The sequence below is a fragment of the Eulemur rufifrons genome, chromosome 15 (genome assembly GCF_041146395.1).
Source record: "Eulemur rufifrons isolate Redbay chromosome 15, OSU_ERuf_1, whole genome shotgun sequence".
In the NCBI taxonomy this organism is placed as follows: domain Eukaryota; kingdom Metazoa; phylum Chordata; class Mammalia; order Primates; family Lemuridae; genus Eulemur; species Eulemur rufifrons.
The window spans coordinates 11,118,541-11,134,817 of NC_090997.1; positions in this window are offsets into that span (position 1 = coordinate 11,118,541).

A 16,277-nucleotide genomic window follows, 5' to 3' on the forward strand; every position below is an offset into this window, starting at 1 on the left:
CATGCTGATTCCCAACTGGCCGCAGAGGAAAAGCCACTCCGAGTTCTGCAGTTGCAGAAGAGGGAAGGCTTGAGTGCTCCTTCCTCTTTTATACCCGCAGGGTCTAGCCCAGTCCCTGCCTCCCTGCCCTGGGCAAGCATGACCCCAATCTAGGGTGTACCCTGTGTTTCACGTATCCATCGTTTCTGCATGTTTTTCCCTCTCGAGGGTGGCCACAACAGACTTTGCATCTTACTGACTTTTTAATACAAGCAGTGGAGGCCAGGAGGTACAAGCGATAACAGAGAACAAAGTTGCCAAAAGATGGAGTGGCAAAGATTACTTCTTGTCCAGAAACCAGAGGTATGATGTGGGCATTTGGGGACCAGGGCCAGAATAAGGTAAAGCCAGAGTGAGGGGCAGAGGACCTGTAGGCAGAGTTTCTCAACCTCAGTGCTATTGACATTTTGGGACAAAGGATTCTTTGTTGTGGGCCCTGTCCTGTGCGCTGTGAAATGTTTAGCGGCATCCCTGGCCTCTACCCACTCAATGCCAGGAGAAGTCCCTCAGTTGTGACAACCAAAAATGTCTCCAGGCATTGCCACATGTTCCCTGAGAGGCAAAATTGCTGGCAACTGCTGGTCCATAGGTGATGAGCTTGCAGACTCTCCCAAGTTCTGACTCCCAGCACCCTCCAAGCTGGCTGGTGCAGGGCTCAGTGGCGAGGGTGCGGGCTGTGAAAACGGGGGTCGGCGGGAGGCTGTGCTGATGGCGGTAGTAACAGCAGTGTCGGCAGTGGCGGTGGGGCTGGGAACCGGAGCGGTCTGGGTGGCTTCGGAGGCTTCCAAGGTCGAACGGGACATTCAGAGAAGTTGTCGTCCTAATTCAGCAAGTGCTCAGGACACACTCAGAGTAAGCCACACCGGCCTCTGGTTGTGCCTCTCATCCCGGCCTGGAACAGAGGCTGGAGCAGGGGCCTGGGAAGAGGGGACAGGCCTGTCCCTTGCTTCTGTCCTTCGTTGCCTTTTCTCCCACCCCATTGTGCCTCTGCCCCATCTTTAGTTCTCCTAAAAAGCCTACGTCCTCCTATTATCCTCTCCCAAGCGTTTTCTGGCCCCCAAGTCTGACTTACCCTGTTGCTCTAGCCCTCATCTCCAGCTCCCACCCCCACCCCCCTTCTCCTCCCCATCCCCCGTCTGCCCCAGGGCCCCCACCCCACTTCCCATCTCCAAGCTTCCCATTGCCTAAACACTGGAGCTGGCCCAGCGTTTGCCCCCTGACCCAGGGAAGCTCTCCATTTTGGGGTGAGTGGAAAAAATCCCCATGCCAACCCCCTCTCTGCCTCCTCCTACCCTGCACTCAGGGCTCCAAGCAGATGTTTCAAGTCCTCGGGCCCCAGGCAGAAGGCCAGGACCAGACCTGCCAAACGCTGATGTCATCCAGCCAGGGGGGGATTTTCCACCCTGGCCACTGCCACCCGCTGCTCAGCCAGAGCCCTGGAGCCTCCCCTATGATAGGGGAGGGGGAGGAGGAGCCAGAAGTCTGCCGGCCTGATTGTGTCTCTAGGCCAGCTCAGCTCCCATCCCTCCACACGAGTCCCCAGAGAGACACTGGACCCTGGGGTAGAAGGCACGGTAGAGAGTGGCTTCCCCGGGATGGTGATTCCAGATTTGGAAGAGCAGGCAAAAGAAAGTTATTGGATCCTTGGACTCTTGCCAAATCCTGTGAATGCAGCAGAATCCATGGGATCTCCGAAGTCTCTTGGGGCCCACCCAACTTGCCAGCGTGGGCCTCCAGGGACCTTTCCTTAGGTGTTAGGACCCCAGGAGTCTGGAGGCTGCCAGGCTAACCTTCCCAAGCCCCAGTCCCACCACAGCCCTTCTGAGCATCTGGCTGGCTACATCGAGCCGGGGCATCCTTGCTTGTCTGCCAGGCCCTGGGGGGCCACAGCCCCTGCCTACCCAACCTGATCTTCCGACAGCCCAGTCAGTCTCATCAGAGTCTCCGGCATCCCAAGCCCTCTCCTGCCCCTGGCCTGCTCCTCCCACCCCCGTGTCTGGAAAGCCCACTTTTCTCCCTTCTCTCTGTCAAATTCTGGCCTCCTTCCAGGCCTCTCCCCCTAGAGCCAGGGATCTGCAGAGCCTGAGGACACTGTAGAAACCGTCCAGGGCCACCTTCTGCAGAGTACAGGGTCCCCAGGACACCTGCCCTGCTGGCTCCCACCCCAGTTCCTCTTCCACCCCCAAGTGCTTCCCACCCAGCTGGTGTCGTCCCCGTGGTACTGGGTCTCACACTGTCTGGGGTTGGTCTCTAGTTGCTTCCTGTGGGCATATTTCTTTTCTCCGTGGTTTAGAAGTTCCTGGAGAGCAGAGATTGAGGCCTGTGCATCTCTGTGCCTGGCCTGGAGCTCAGGAGCCCCTGAGCAGCAGATGGAGCCATGGGACTGTTCTCAGTGGGATTTAGCTGTGTCTCCCACACCCCATCATCCCAGTGCTCAGATTCCCACCCCGCACCCCAAAGGGCTCTTGTCAAAAATCAGGCCTCAGGTCCCTCATGGTAGTGGTCTCCAGGAAGGGGGAATTTTCTCACCACTTTCTAGTCTCATCCTTCTGTGGTTAACTAAATAAAATCCAAACTTGTCACCCTAGCGTCCAGGACACTCTCAATTTGGTCCCTTCCTACGTTTCCAACTTATCTTCCACTAGGAACCTGTGCACACTCTTTGCTTTTTCCCAAGGAGGCCTGTTATTTTCCAGCCTCCGTGGCTGTGCATGCCATGCCCCCCATCGGAAATACCCTTCCCAGGCACATCCACCTGCAAAGCCTCCTCACCCTGAAGAGCCAGTACAAATGCCACAAGTCTTCCTGTTGTGCCCACCTACTCGCAGACTGACCCCTATTGCAGAGGATTTTGCTATTCTGTTCCTTCCGGTATTTATTTCATACTGCTTTATAGCCCAGTGACTTGGCCCAGATCCCACAGCTTGTAACTCAAAGAAGAGGCCTTTTCCTGCACATGGCTCCTTAATCAGCACGAACCTGCCTTTTAGAGGTCTACAAAAGTGAAACCGGGAGCTGGGAGTGTCACTAGAAGAGTGACAACTATGTAGCATGCGCGCTGTCACTGTTCATTCTTCACCCATGGCAGACAGCATGTCACTCTTTCCCACAGTGCTCAGACGTGGCCTTAGACTCCTTCCCAGTCTAGTGCTCCATGCAGCCATTCTCAATCATGAAGTGACAATCCCTGAGTCCTTTAATGGAGGATATTTTTTAAAATTCTGGGTACTAAATTCCATTGAAAACTCTATACATATATCACTTTTTAAAAAATCGAGGCAACTTAAAACAATGATTTGCACCCTTCTGAATTATCTTCCAGCTCTTACTGTACACGCTTAGATTTCAACATAGCTGTGATCAATGTGTAAACACAACTGCTGCTCTTGTCACTTTGGATTACTCACATGTTCATGCCTTAAGATTGCCACACTCTTCTCACCTTCAGTGGCCGTACAGAGCTCCTCACCTTGGTAGCTAGGATAACTTGGCCAGACTCATTCGGGGTGTTTCCAATTTCTCATCCTCTCAGTAGCACTTGGGCTCACAAACTAAAAATCATCCAAAAGAGTAGAGTAATGATCTTCCCATTATCAGAGTCATTCAAGTAGAGGCTAAAGAGCACCTTGTGAGGAAGGCTGGTAGGAGGGTCTCTTGCAATGGGTGTGAGATTGGGCCAGGTGGTTGAGGTTTCCCTGTGTGCTCTCACCCTTGAGCTTGTTGCCTTAGCTCTGGGAACAGGTACTCTACAAACCTTAGGTCTTCGGCAGCTGTCTGCAAGAATTTTTAGTTACAGTTTCAGTTATTGTCTTGGCCTTACAGTTTTTTCCTTCAATGTTGTATGTGTGTTTTATACTTAGGCTATTAGTTCAACCAAACCTCCTGGGGACATACTAGACCTGAAATTTATGCTTTTTAAATTTTATTTATTTATTTACTTATTTAGAGATGAAGTCTCACTGTGTCGCCCAGGCTAGGGTGCAGTGGCTATTCACAGGCCCAATCATAGCACGCTGCAGCCTCAAATCCTGGGCTCAAGCAATCCTCCCGCCTCAGCCTCACGGGTAGCTGGGGCCACAGGTGTGCACTGCCACTCCCAGCTAGACTTTTTATTTTTGTTTTTGTTTTGACATAATTCTAGGCTTACAGAAAAGTTTCGAACGTAGTACAGAGAGTTCCCACATACCTTTCATCCAACACCTCCTAATGTCAGCATCTCACGTAATAGCCATGGTACAACTATCAAACCCGGGAAATTAACCCTGATATACTACTGTTAATATTCTACAGACTTTATTTAAAGTTCCCCGGGTTTCCCACTACTGTCCTTTTTCTGGTCCAGGATCCAGTCTAGGTTCCCACATTGCATTTAGTTTTCATGTCTTTTTAGTCTCTTCCACTATGTGACACTTCCTCAGTTTTTCTTTGTCTTTTGTGACCTTTCTGCTTTTAAAGAGTACCGATCAGTAATTTTGTAAAATGCCCCTCGATTGCAATTATTCTGATGTTTTCTCACATTCAACCGAGGGCACGCGTTTTGGGGAAGGATGCCACAGAGGGGACTTCTCAGTGCACCATGTCAGAATGTCTACGATGTTGATGTGTCTTGTCACTGCTAATGTCCCCTTGATCGCTTGGTTAAGGTGAGGTCTAACAGGTTTCTCTACTGAAAAGTTAGTATCTTTGCCTTGTAATCAATAAGTATCTTCTGGAGAGATACTTTGAAACTATGCCAGTATCCTGAATCTTTTTCTTTAAATTGGGCCCTGGGCTGGAGGCAGGGAATGCACAGGAAAAAGCACCTTTGCGGAATGCTGATGGTATTTTGTTTCCTGATGCGTGCACCGGTTACATCGGTATTTTCAGTTTCTAATAGGTGCGCATTTCCATGTGTGCTTGTGCTTCAGTAAAAAGTTATATAAAATCACATTTTAAAAAGAAGAATAAGAAGGAAGAGGAGGAGAAGGGAGAGAAGAAAGAAGACAGAACACCTGTCCTCAGAGGAGCCCAAAGTCAAAGTGGGGAGGCAGTCCCTGCTCTTGGGTCCCAGGCTACTGGGGAGACCCACAGTCCCCCGTAATAGTGTGGCCACAACGGCAGAGAAGCAGAGGAGAGATTAGGTGAAATAAAGATGAACGTTCTTCTTTGCATAGCCATGTATTTATTATAGTGCATGTTGGCACAAATACGTAACAGGTGCATCACACCCAGGATTTCACAGACACGGTGGGTTAGGACAAGCCGACTGCCAGTAACTCTGGGCAACCGCAGGGCTCCAGCAGACCTCACCTGTGTACAGCTGGCTGTTCAGGCCCCAAAGGTGACTTTTCCCCTGGTTGTGGCATCCTGTTGGCCGTGAAACCACAGTCAGACTCAGGAGAAGGCAGCTGCAGCGTGACCAGACCCCCATTTCTGGAGCCCATTCTCTGTGTCCACCCAGCAGGCCTGTCCCCCTTGTCACCCACTACTTCTCGCATACCCCTACAGTGCCAGGCTCAGGACAAGACTTCTGGCCAGAGATGGACTGACCATTTAATGAGTAGAGGAGGAAGCTCCTGGGCACGGGGTATTCCCACCTGCTGAGATAGAAGCTGGCCACCGGCTCTGGGATCCGGTTCCACTCAGCAAGGCCATTTCTGACTGCGGTGGCCCCAGCTGCGGAGATGGAAGGGTAGGAGAGGCGCTTTATCCCACCAGAGTGAACTCTTTCATAGGTAGCGCCCCGCTCCGTCTGGCTTAGGCCACACTCCTGGGTGGTGATGGCCCAGCCTTGGTGCCATCCCCCTGACAGGAGGGGAGTGTGCCTCGGGTGGCCCTCAGGAGAACCAGGGCTCAGCAGCCTCCCTCAGCAGGAAGGAAGCTCGATTCCGGCTCACTCCTGCCCTGGCTGGACACCACTGCCTACCGTGTGTGTCAAAGCCCAGAACTCCGCTGAGGCTGCCGCAGTGAGAGGGGACGGCCCTCCGAGCAGCAGTGGGGCGCTCCTTGGGCTGGAAGTGCACATCCTTGACTGTCAGGAGTGAGGCATGGACATCAGGATCCCCTCTTCCCTCTCGCCTCACTCTCATGTGAGCCACCTGGTCCCTGCAGTGACCCGAACCCCACCTGGACCCTGTGCTTCTCCTAAATGGGGAGGTGGAGGCCACACTTGCTCCTGCAGCTTCTCCTGCCTGGTGCCCTCTGCTTCCGCCTCTGCCTCTTCCAATTCTGATGATTCCTTCCATCTCACCTCCTCCATGGAGCCCTCCCTGAATACCCACCCCTCTGAGAGGCCCTCTCTCAGATTCCACATCGGGCACCCTGCAAACGCACAGGCTGCAATGCTTCCTGCCGACCCTCACCTGTGCACCTTGCCTTTCTGGAGAGACTGGAAGCTTCAGGGGAGCGAGAATGCTGCCTTTTGCCTTTCTGGGGCTTATTGCTGTAGCTCACGTTAGGAGGGACTGTTTCTCTCCCAACCCCTAGCACCCACCCATGGCTGGGCCACCCCTCCTGTGGGCTCCAGGTGGGCACTCACCACAGGCCAGGCATTCACAGGAGACAGCACCCCCAGGTCAGCCACGCCTGTCTCAGAGAGGATCATGAAGTTCTGAGGGGGTCCCCACGCTTATCTCTCCATAGCAATACATTTGGGGAGGGAGATTCAGCCACTGAGGGGATCCAGGCCCACAGGGACCCCTAGCCTCTTGTCCCCACCCTTCAGCAGCTCCCGGAGGGTATAGCTCTGCCCCTTACAGATGACCTCCCCACTGTCTTAAGTCGTTAGGGTATATCCCCTCAGACTGCGGCTCCCCAAGGACAGGACTCAGCTTCAGCTTTGGTGACACAGTAACAAATGAGTCCCCCCTTTGAGAAGGTGGACGGCAGGAAGGTGGGCAGAGCCTGCCCCACTCAGGTCTATATACAGTGATGTGTCACTTAAGGAGGGGGCTATGTTCTGAGAAATGCATCACTAGGTAATGTCATCGTCCTGCAAACACCAGGGTGTGCCTGCAGAAACCCAGACGGCACAGCCCACGACACACCTAGGCTGCGTGGGACAGCCTGTTGTTCCTGGGCCACCAGCCTACACAGCGTGTTACTGTACCGAATACTGTAGGCAACTGTGACACAGGGGTGTTTGTGTATCCAACCATGTCTGAACACAGAAAAGGTACAGTAAAAACACGCTGTTGTAACCTTATGCGCCCACCGTCATGTATGGTTGTCTATGTGGTCCGTCATGGACCGAAACGTCGTTATGCAGCAGGTGACTGCCGTTGGCCAGAAGCCCACGGCCAGAATGCTTGAGCTAGTTGCTGGTGGGATCAGGCTGAGGTTTCTTCTGGAAGTCTGAGAGCAGCGGCTTTTGCCACAGTGACTGCTGCACGGTCTTGCATTGGTTAGAGGGATTCTGGGAGGTGTTCAGCTGGTCTTACTCATAGCCCAATTTCTCTAAGGGACTTGATAGGATTTTGGGGGGACAGAGGGCCAGGGACCTGCCTGAGGCCCACCTGGAGATGAGTGTAACTTCAGAGCCTCCCACCTGGTCCAGTCCCCCTGCCCCCCGCATTCCCCACGTCCAATCACAGGGGAGCCCTGTGCCTGCTCCCTGCGTGCACTGAACCCCTCACACACGGGCCTTTCAAACCCACTAGTGGGCTGCGCAGTTGCCCGGTGAATCCTGATGAGAATTTCTTTTTTTTAATGCAAGTGCCAGAACAGAATCGAGTAAAGTTCATATAATGGGGCTGTGTGGTGCTTTATGTGTGTCTGTGTGCACATGTGTGTCTTGGTTCATGATGCTGAAAGGGCCCCGAGCTCGCACAGTCAGGACGTACACGCACAGACGTGCGCCTGCAGGTGTGGCTGCATGGATATGCTCACACCTCGCCTCGGGCTGCGTGCAAGCTCCTGCGCCCCCAGGGAGGCAGGTGCGTGCGTTTCCGTGGCACAGCCATACCTTCCCGCAAGCAGGGTGGAAAGGGAGGCCTCCCATCTTCCTCTTTCTTCCTCTCTTCCACCTCCTGCTTCCTCTGTTCCTTGCCCCTCCGTCCCCTCTTCCTCCTCCCCATTGGAAAGGGCCAGCAGGCTTGCTCAGGCCTTAGCTACCTCTGTTCTCCCTAAGCCCTCACTGAGTGACAGCCCAGGACCTCCTCTCGTTGCCATGGCTGGACCAGGGAAAGCAGTTATTTCCCAAAGCAGAGATGAGGACACGGGGTGCGACCTCAGCATGAGATGTCTGACCTCGGGCCAGTCCCAGGCTGCCCTGTTCATGCCATCACCTGGGGGTCTGCACAGCCTCCCTCCTGACCCCCAGGAGAGAGCGGCCGGCTTGGCAGTGGGAGCTGAGAACTTCCAGGGTCTCTCCCATTCTTGACCACTCTCCGCGTTGAGCTCCAGGCCTGTTCCAGAGGGGCCAGGAAGCCGTGCTCCTGTGCCCTGTGTCCCCCGGAGAGCCTGCAGGCTTGGTGGGGGCAGCAGGAGGCAGTGCCAGTAGGAGTGGCCATGGCGTGGGGTTGTTGGATCGAGCTGGATGTAGCCCCAGACTTAGTCTCTTTGGGTGGGGGAGTGGGAAGTGCTGGGATTTGGGGACTGGGTGTCGGAGAGGAGAGAGTCCTGTGTCCAGGCTCACGCACATCAAAGGCCAGAGAATCTAATCACCAGGGCCTGGATAAGGAGCAGGAACGAGGCCAGGTCGGATCCAAAAGTCCCAAACCAAACACTGATAATGGGCTCAGGGGGCCCCATGGCCCCTACTCACACCTCAGATGGAGATGGATGTGGTTACAGTCGCAGGCCCCAGAGGCAGGGCTGGCCCCAGCCCAGATCCCAGCCACCCCAGTTGGGGCTCTGGAGAAGTGTGCCTGTGAGTGGCAGTGTGCAGCCTGCCAGGGCTCCCCCTATGCTCAGGGATCCTTGTGTGGGACACCCAGGTCGAGGTGTGGCCCCGGGCCCAGGACAGGGAGCTGGGGAGCCCCTTGGCAGGTGTGGGTAGCCACAGCACCTCTTCCCGACATCCTAACATGGGGAGGGCCTGGCTCCGCATGCACGTGGTACAGTGTGGGAAACCTAGTGCAGGGAGGGGGACCCACAGCCTCAGGGGGTCCTCATGCACCTGCAGTGATGGGGAAGGGGAAGGATCAGAGGCCTGGGATGATCCCCAAAGCCGCCCCCAGTGATTCCTGTCTGCAGGTTCCCTTTTGCGGATTCTGAGGCCATCTGGGAGCGTCTGGCTCACTGTGGCTGTTTCCTGCCCATTCCAGCGACCCTCCCCTGGCCCTTCCCAGATGCCAGCAAGCTGAGGCTGTGATCCTGAGGCCCCAGCAAGATCTCCAAGGGTCTCACCTTTGTCCCTTTGAAGGAGAATGTGTCACCGTTGCCCAGTGCTGGGCCCGAGGCGCCAATGGCTCCTCCTCCAAGGAGTCTCACACCAGCGGGTGCTCTCTGAGCTGACTCCCCCAGGCCTGCTCTGGACAGGAATACGCCCTTCCACCCACAGCCTTCTGCCTCCTGTCCCAAAGCCCCAGGGTGAGATGAGGGCTCAGTATCCAGGCAATCCGTGGTCACAGGTCCAGCAGAGAGCAGAGACCATATGACAGGCACAGGAGAGACAGGCACACGTAGGCCTGGCCTGGCCCCCAGGAGTGTGAAACTGGTGGAGCCTCAGCCTGAGTCACTGGTGCCCGGAGGACCCTGCTCTGCAGCCTCTGGCTCCAGGGATGGGTCATGGTGTCAAGCAGCCTGTCACCCTGGGTTCTAGCTCAAACCTGTCCCTCCTCCCCCGCATTCCTTTCTCATTTCAGTAAAACTTGGTCTCTTCCTCCAGCTGTGGGGCCCACACCCCAGAGCCCTCCCTCACCTCTCTGTTCCCTTTGCCCATAATTTCCTTTGCCAATGCCCTGATGGGTCCACCTCCAGAATGCATCCCAAATCTGTTCACCTCTCTCCTTTTCCACGGCCACCACCCAGCTCCCAACCACCATCATCTACATTATAGCAGTGGCCTCCTGTCCTAGTCAATCTGGGCTGCTATAACCAATTATAATATGAAGGCCTGGGGAACTTAAACAATAAACATTTACTTCTCACAGCTCTGGAGACTGGGAAGTCTGAGATCAAGGTGCTGGCAGATCCTGTGTCTGATGAGGGCCCTCTCCTCCTTGTGGCCTCAGATGGCGGAGAGCGGAGAGCATCTCTCGCGAATCTCTTCTTCATAAGGGCACAAATCCCATTCAGCAGGGCCCCACCCTTGTGACCTAATCACCCACCACAGGCCCCACCTCCCAATACCATCACATTGGGGGTTAGGATTCCAACATATGAATTTGGGGGGACACAAACATTCAGTTCATAACACCTCCCAACATGTCTCCCCACTCCTGCCTCCCTTTCTCCTTTGTCCCCATGCAGCAGCCAGAGCCATCCTGTTAAACCTGAGTCCGGGTCAGGCGCAGTGGCTCACACCTATAGTCTTAGCACTCTAGGAGGCCGAGGCAGGAGGTTTGCTTGAGCTCAGGAGTTCAAGACCAGCCTGAGCAAGAACAAGACCCTGTCTCTACAAAAAATAGAAAAATTAGCCGGGCATGGTGGTGCACATCTGTAGTCCCAGCTGCTCCAGAGGCTGAGGCAGGAGGATCGCTTGAGCCCAGGAGTTTCAGGTTGTTGTGAGCTATGATGTTGCCACTGCACTCTAGTCCGGGTGAGAGAGTGAAACTCTGTCTCAAAAACAACAACAAAGAAGCAAAACCTAAGTTAGATCTCATCAGCTTACAACCCTCCAATAGCTCCCTATTACCCTTAAAAGCAAATCTGCTTGCCTCCCCTGGCCCACAGGTCCGGCGAGTCTTGGAACCTCCCCATGCCCCATGCCCAGCCCTCTGCGCGAGCCCTCTCCTTCAGCCCTTGACTGCCACACCGGCTTTTTTGATGCTTTGCTTTTCCTAGAACCCATCCAGTACATTCCCCCTACGGGGCCTTTGCATTCGCTGTTGCTCTGCTCGGAATTTCCTTCCCTCAGCTGTTCACTTGGCCTTTGTCTTGCAACTCAAATCTCTGCTTCAATGCCAGCTCCCCAGAGAGGTCTCCCCTGACCGCCCGTCCCTGCCACTCAGTCTTGTTACTCCTTTTGCATTTTCTTCAACGTTATTTCTTCCCGGAACTTCACTTGTTAATATTTGCTGATTAATCATCTCACCCTCCGTAGAATGTAAGTTCATGAGGGCAGGGGCTTTATCTGTCCCCCTCACTGCTGTGTCCCCAGCACCGGCACAGTGCCTGGTGCATTAGCAAGTGCTCCGTAACCATTTGCTGAGTGAGCGGGTGGGCCCACGCCTCCCCGCAGTCCACACGCAGGCGCACAGCCCGGAAAGTGGAGTCGCCTCCACCCTCCTGACCACCTAATCTACCTCTTCCCACCCCACACCCCATCGGCTGCTCTGCCCCCAGCCCAGGTCTTTCCCTGCCACCCGCCCTCCTGCCAGACTGATTGCTGGGCCCACACTCCCCTCTCCTTCCCCAAATCCTCCTCACCTTCCTGGTCCGCCCCGTTGCCTCCTCTCCTGTCCTGGCTCCTGCTGTGACAGCCATAACAAAGCTAGGCTTAGGCTCTGCGCCAGACACCCACTGGGCGCTTCATATGCACTTTCTTGTTTAACTCATAACAACATTATGAGGTAAGGGTCATTAGTTGCCTTAATAGACAAGGAAACAGATTCAGAGAGGTTGAGTGATCTGCCTGACGCCACCCAGCTATCAAATGGCAGAGGAACGTGTACCATAATCCTGTGTTGTGTGAGCTTCATTTTCCCAACTAGACCCTAAGCTTTGGGGAGTGTCCAGATTTTGTGTCCTGGACCCACCGCGTCCAACATTTGTTTGTGAAATCAAAGCCGCGACACTTGTGTGACTGTACAGGTGTCCCACCCCCACTGCCAGCACGCCGTGACACACGATATGTTCCTCAGGCCGTCACATCCCAGGCACACAGGAGCTCCCTAGGGAGAGTGGCCGGCACCAGCCCCCTGGACCAGACAGACACAGAGCGCCAAAGAACACCTGGTAACTCCTCCCTCGCCCCCAGCCGACGCCCTGTACCCCTCTGCCATGCCGCCCCCGTCTCCTTCCCAGCACTCCCAGACACGCTGTCCGGGCGCACACAGGTCAAGGGTCAAGATGAGCGAGGTGATTGCATGTACTTTCCTTTTCCCCAGGGACTCAGAGCCCCCAGCTCCCGTCTCTTCCCTCGCAGACTCTCTATGGGACGGGACGGCTACCCAGAGGGAGCCAGCCAGCCTGAAGGGGCAGGTGGAGGGAGGCAACACGAAGGGCCCCCCAAGGGCTCACAGCTGCCCAGTTAGCAGGTAGAGCAGAGGGAGGAGACAGCCGAGGAAACCCCCCTTCAATCAGCAGGCACGACCCCCACCCTCATTAACTCAGCCATTATACTAATGATCCCTTAAGAATGAGCGTAAGGACAAGCTACACCTGGAGTACAGGTGACGCTCTCACTCACCTGACCACCCAGCTCCTCCACAGGCAGCTCTGCCAGGAATGACCATCTCCAGAGAAACCGGGGCCCAGAGAGGCCCAGAGGGGGGCCCACCTGGTGAGCAAAACGAATGGCTGACAAGATACCACAGTTATCAGGGAAGCTTCCTACCAACCACAGCATACAGATGGAAGCTTCTGGAAGCACTAGGCCAAGGGCCCCAGGTACCACAGCCAAACTATCATGATCCACCCCCCCCCCATGGAGACCCTCCTCCCAGACCCTCCTCTCTGACACCCGCAGCCCCATCTCCATTCTCCCACCACCTCCACGTCCCCGGCAAGAGTGGGGGGCCTCTAAATTCCAGGACGGACCTAGACTACCAGGCAGAAAGGTCACCTGGATGAACGGACAGTTCGGGTTTTGATTTGACAAGCCGAGGACTCCAACGTAAAAGCGGGTTGAGGCAAGGAACGCTGCAGTTGTCCGTGTGGAGGAGACCGGGTGGTTTGGGGTCAGCGTTAAGTGCCAGGAGCAGGCAGGGCCGGTGAGGTGAGTGCTGACTGCGGCTGCACTAGCTTAAGTGTCATGTCTAGGACGAGGAAGATTCGGGGCTGAAGAAAGGAGAGGGGCAGGTCTGGGAACTGCACTCAGTTCTGGGTCAAGTTAGAGCACAGAGTGGACACCTAGTCCTGCTGGAAGTAACATCTGCCACGTACCGGGCACCTGTGACGGGCCAGGTGCCGTGGTTCATGGGTGGCTGTTCTCTTGTTTGGTTCCCACCACAATCCGTGACGGAGGGACCGTTGATATCCCTGCGCCAGATGAGGAAGCTGAAGCACGATGGGTCCAGTGGTTAATGAGTGGTGACGCCAAGGTTCAAAGTTCAGCACCCTTGGCAGAGAGACTAGACTTAGCCGTGTGTGGGTCCAGAAGCAAAATTAGGACCCAGTGGGAAGCACTGTAGGGACTTCAGAAGACCAGAGTGGAGGGAGGGCTTGTGAGCTAGTGAGCTCCCCGTCGCTGGAAGTGTGTGAGCAAAGACAGGATAAACATCCCCAGGAATCCTGCTGAAGGAATCCCTGGATGGGTCCCCGCTCAGCGGCCACACGGACTCTGAGATTCTTTCCTGGACTGTGTGATACTGTAACTACCGAGCCCTGAAGGGCCCGCACTGGCCCCCACCGCGCTGCCTCAGCTCTCCCTATACCTCCCGCATCCGTGGCCTTTCTGAAACTCCCCTCCGCCTCCGAGTAGGATTCCCCTTTAAGGTATTGGTCAGAGAGCACCCCAGAGCCCAGGGAGGACCCCACCTCCCCTGACCGAGGAGAGCCTCCCATGGGCGGGCGGCTGCAATGTGCAGTGCGTTCTGATGCGTTGGGCGAGGCAAGCAGAGGCAGGTGAGGTCAGGGCCCTGCCCGTCCACAGAACTGGGAGCCATTTCTGGGCATTCAACAGTAGGGGGGATGTGGCTGGTACATGGGCATAGGGCAGGCCCTGGGGCATAGGGCAGGTTCACCCTGTGGTGAACGAGAGGCCCTGGCTTGGAATTCAAAAGGATTCCTGAGGGGGACCGCTGGAATGTGACCCCCTGCTGAGACTTGACTTGTAGGGGAGCAACCCAACGCGCTCCTGCAGCCAACATGAGGGAACCGGGCTCCTTCAGGCCAGGCAGGGAGCAGGGGATGGGGGACGCACGACTAGCACGCAGCCCCAGCTCAAGCCACTAATTAACTTCATGGCCTGAGGCAAGTCACTTCACCTCTTGGCCTGTTTCCTCCTCTGTGCGGTGGTGATAACATCCCACCCAGTGGCCTGACACAGGCCTGGTGGAAAGCCGGCTGTGTTTGTCCCCTTGTAAAGTGCTATTATTACCCAGGGGTGGGCCTGGGGAGGGCCCCTCCTGGTCTGACCTGAAATGTCACTCCCAGACAGGATGCTGGATCCTGTCCTTTCCTGAGGGCAGCCCAGGGGTGGGGAGGGCCTGTTTCTACAGAAGAGAACCGAGGGCGCTCAGCAAACATTCGCCGCGGTTAGTGATGGTGGCGATGGAAACTGATCGCATCTGTGCGCCACACCCTGGCGGCAGGGCAGGCTCAGACGCGGGGCAGCAGTTGCTCTCCTGGGCATCGCTCCCACGGCCCCTTCCCACCAGGAAAGCTGTCCACCTGCACCCCACCCTCCCTGTGAGAGGAAAATTCCTGCAGTAGACCTCGTGGGTCACAGGCAGTGACCAGGGGAGGGGACAGGGAAGGTTGGGGGCCGCTCTGGGCTGGAAGCCAGCTCCTGGGACACATCTCTTAGACTCCCCCAAGCCCCATAAATACGCTCACTGAAGCAATTACAGCTTGCTCTAGGCGCCCCCCAACCCCGGGGGTCAGACCACGATCTGGCTGCTCAGAGAATAACTGCTCCTTCTTGAACTGTCCAGCAAAGGAACAGCCATAAGTGGGAGGTTTGGGGGACTGAAGAGTTGTCACTTCTGGTTGGTTTTTTCCTCAGGCACAGTGAGTTGTTAACACAGCTTGCAAGAGTCCCCTCTATTTCCAAAGTGGTGTCCTGTTCATTGTCTCATTGGCCGTGTCTCACACCAGCTTCCAGGCGCAAAAACAGCCTGTTTGGGGTAAACAAATGCTTAAGATAGCACAGAATGGCCAAGTCAGGTCCAGACCCTGCGTCTCTTGACTCAAGCCAGCCTCTGCCCAGCCCATGACAATGTCTGCCCGTTAGCAAGGAGGAGCCTGCACAGATGTATGAGACTCAAGCCAGCCTCTGCCCAGCCCATGACAATGTCTGCCCGTTAGCAAGGAGGAGCCTGCACAGATGTATGAGGCACAAGCGTGGCCAGGGCCCCTAGGCCTGGTCCTGGCACTTGGAGAGACTACTGTCCCTGACCGGGGAGCCCACAAGGAGGAGCAGGGAAAGCAGAATTGAGCTGGCTGGGTAGGCTGCAGAGAAGATAACATTTCCCTACCGCAGTGTGGAAAAAAGTACAATGAATCCAACCTGCGCAACCCTTCTGGTCCATAGATCAAAGGACGTGCAGAGAGAAGGATTTGGTGCCAGCTTCAGGGCTACGGCAGCTTCCCCCTTGCACCCTGCTAGGCCCTACTTCAAGGCCTCTCTTGCATCCTGTTGTGGCTGGTCCTCGTTGCCCATTTCACTGACCACTGACAAAAAGTGACACCCAAGGTCAGGGGCGTCTGCAAGCTGGTCAGTCCAATCCCCACTTGGGAGAAGTGGGCTCTAGGAATTGGGGCCTGGCCAGTGGTGCCCTGGCCAGTGGGAGGGGAGGGACCTGGGTGGGGTGAGCCCTGGCCTGTCTCCTTGGTGAGGAAGATATAGGTCTGCTCGATTCACGCCACAGGGAGCTAAAGCACGGTGACCAGAAACAAGACTCTTCCCTGTGTCTTAGACAAACCCCGCTGTCATTCCTCATCTGGGCCCTGAATGGCTTATCACAGAGGCTGCATTTCCTTTAGATTAACTGCACAGGGTTTGAGTCAGAAATGGAGTCTTGGAGGGAGGGAGGCAGGCTCAGGACAGACAAAGGGAGCCCTCTTGACAAAACTGGGCACAGCCCGTCAGATCCTGGGCTTCCAGGCAGGGGCTCCGATGTGCTGGCTCCGTTAGGGCCCCGCCTTTGCATAAGGTAGAGGAGTCCCAGACAGCATTCCTAGAGGGTAGTTCTCGGGGAGAGATACACTTTGTAAGGCAGATTATCTAGTTACACATTACACTGTGTTTTTTCCTTTTGCTGTAATCCCAG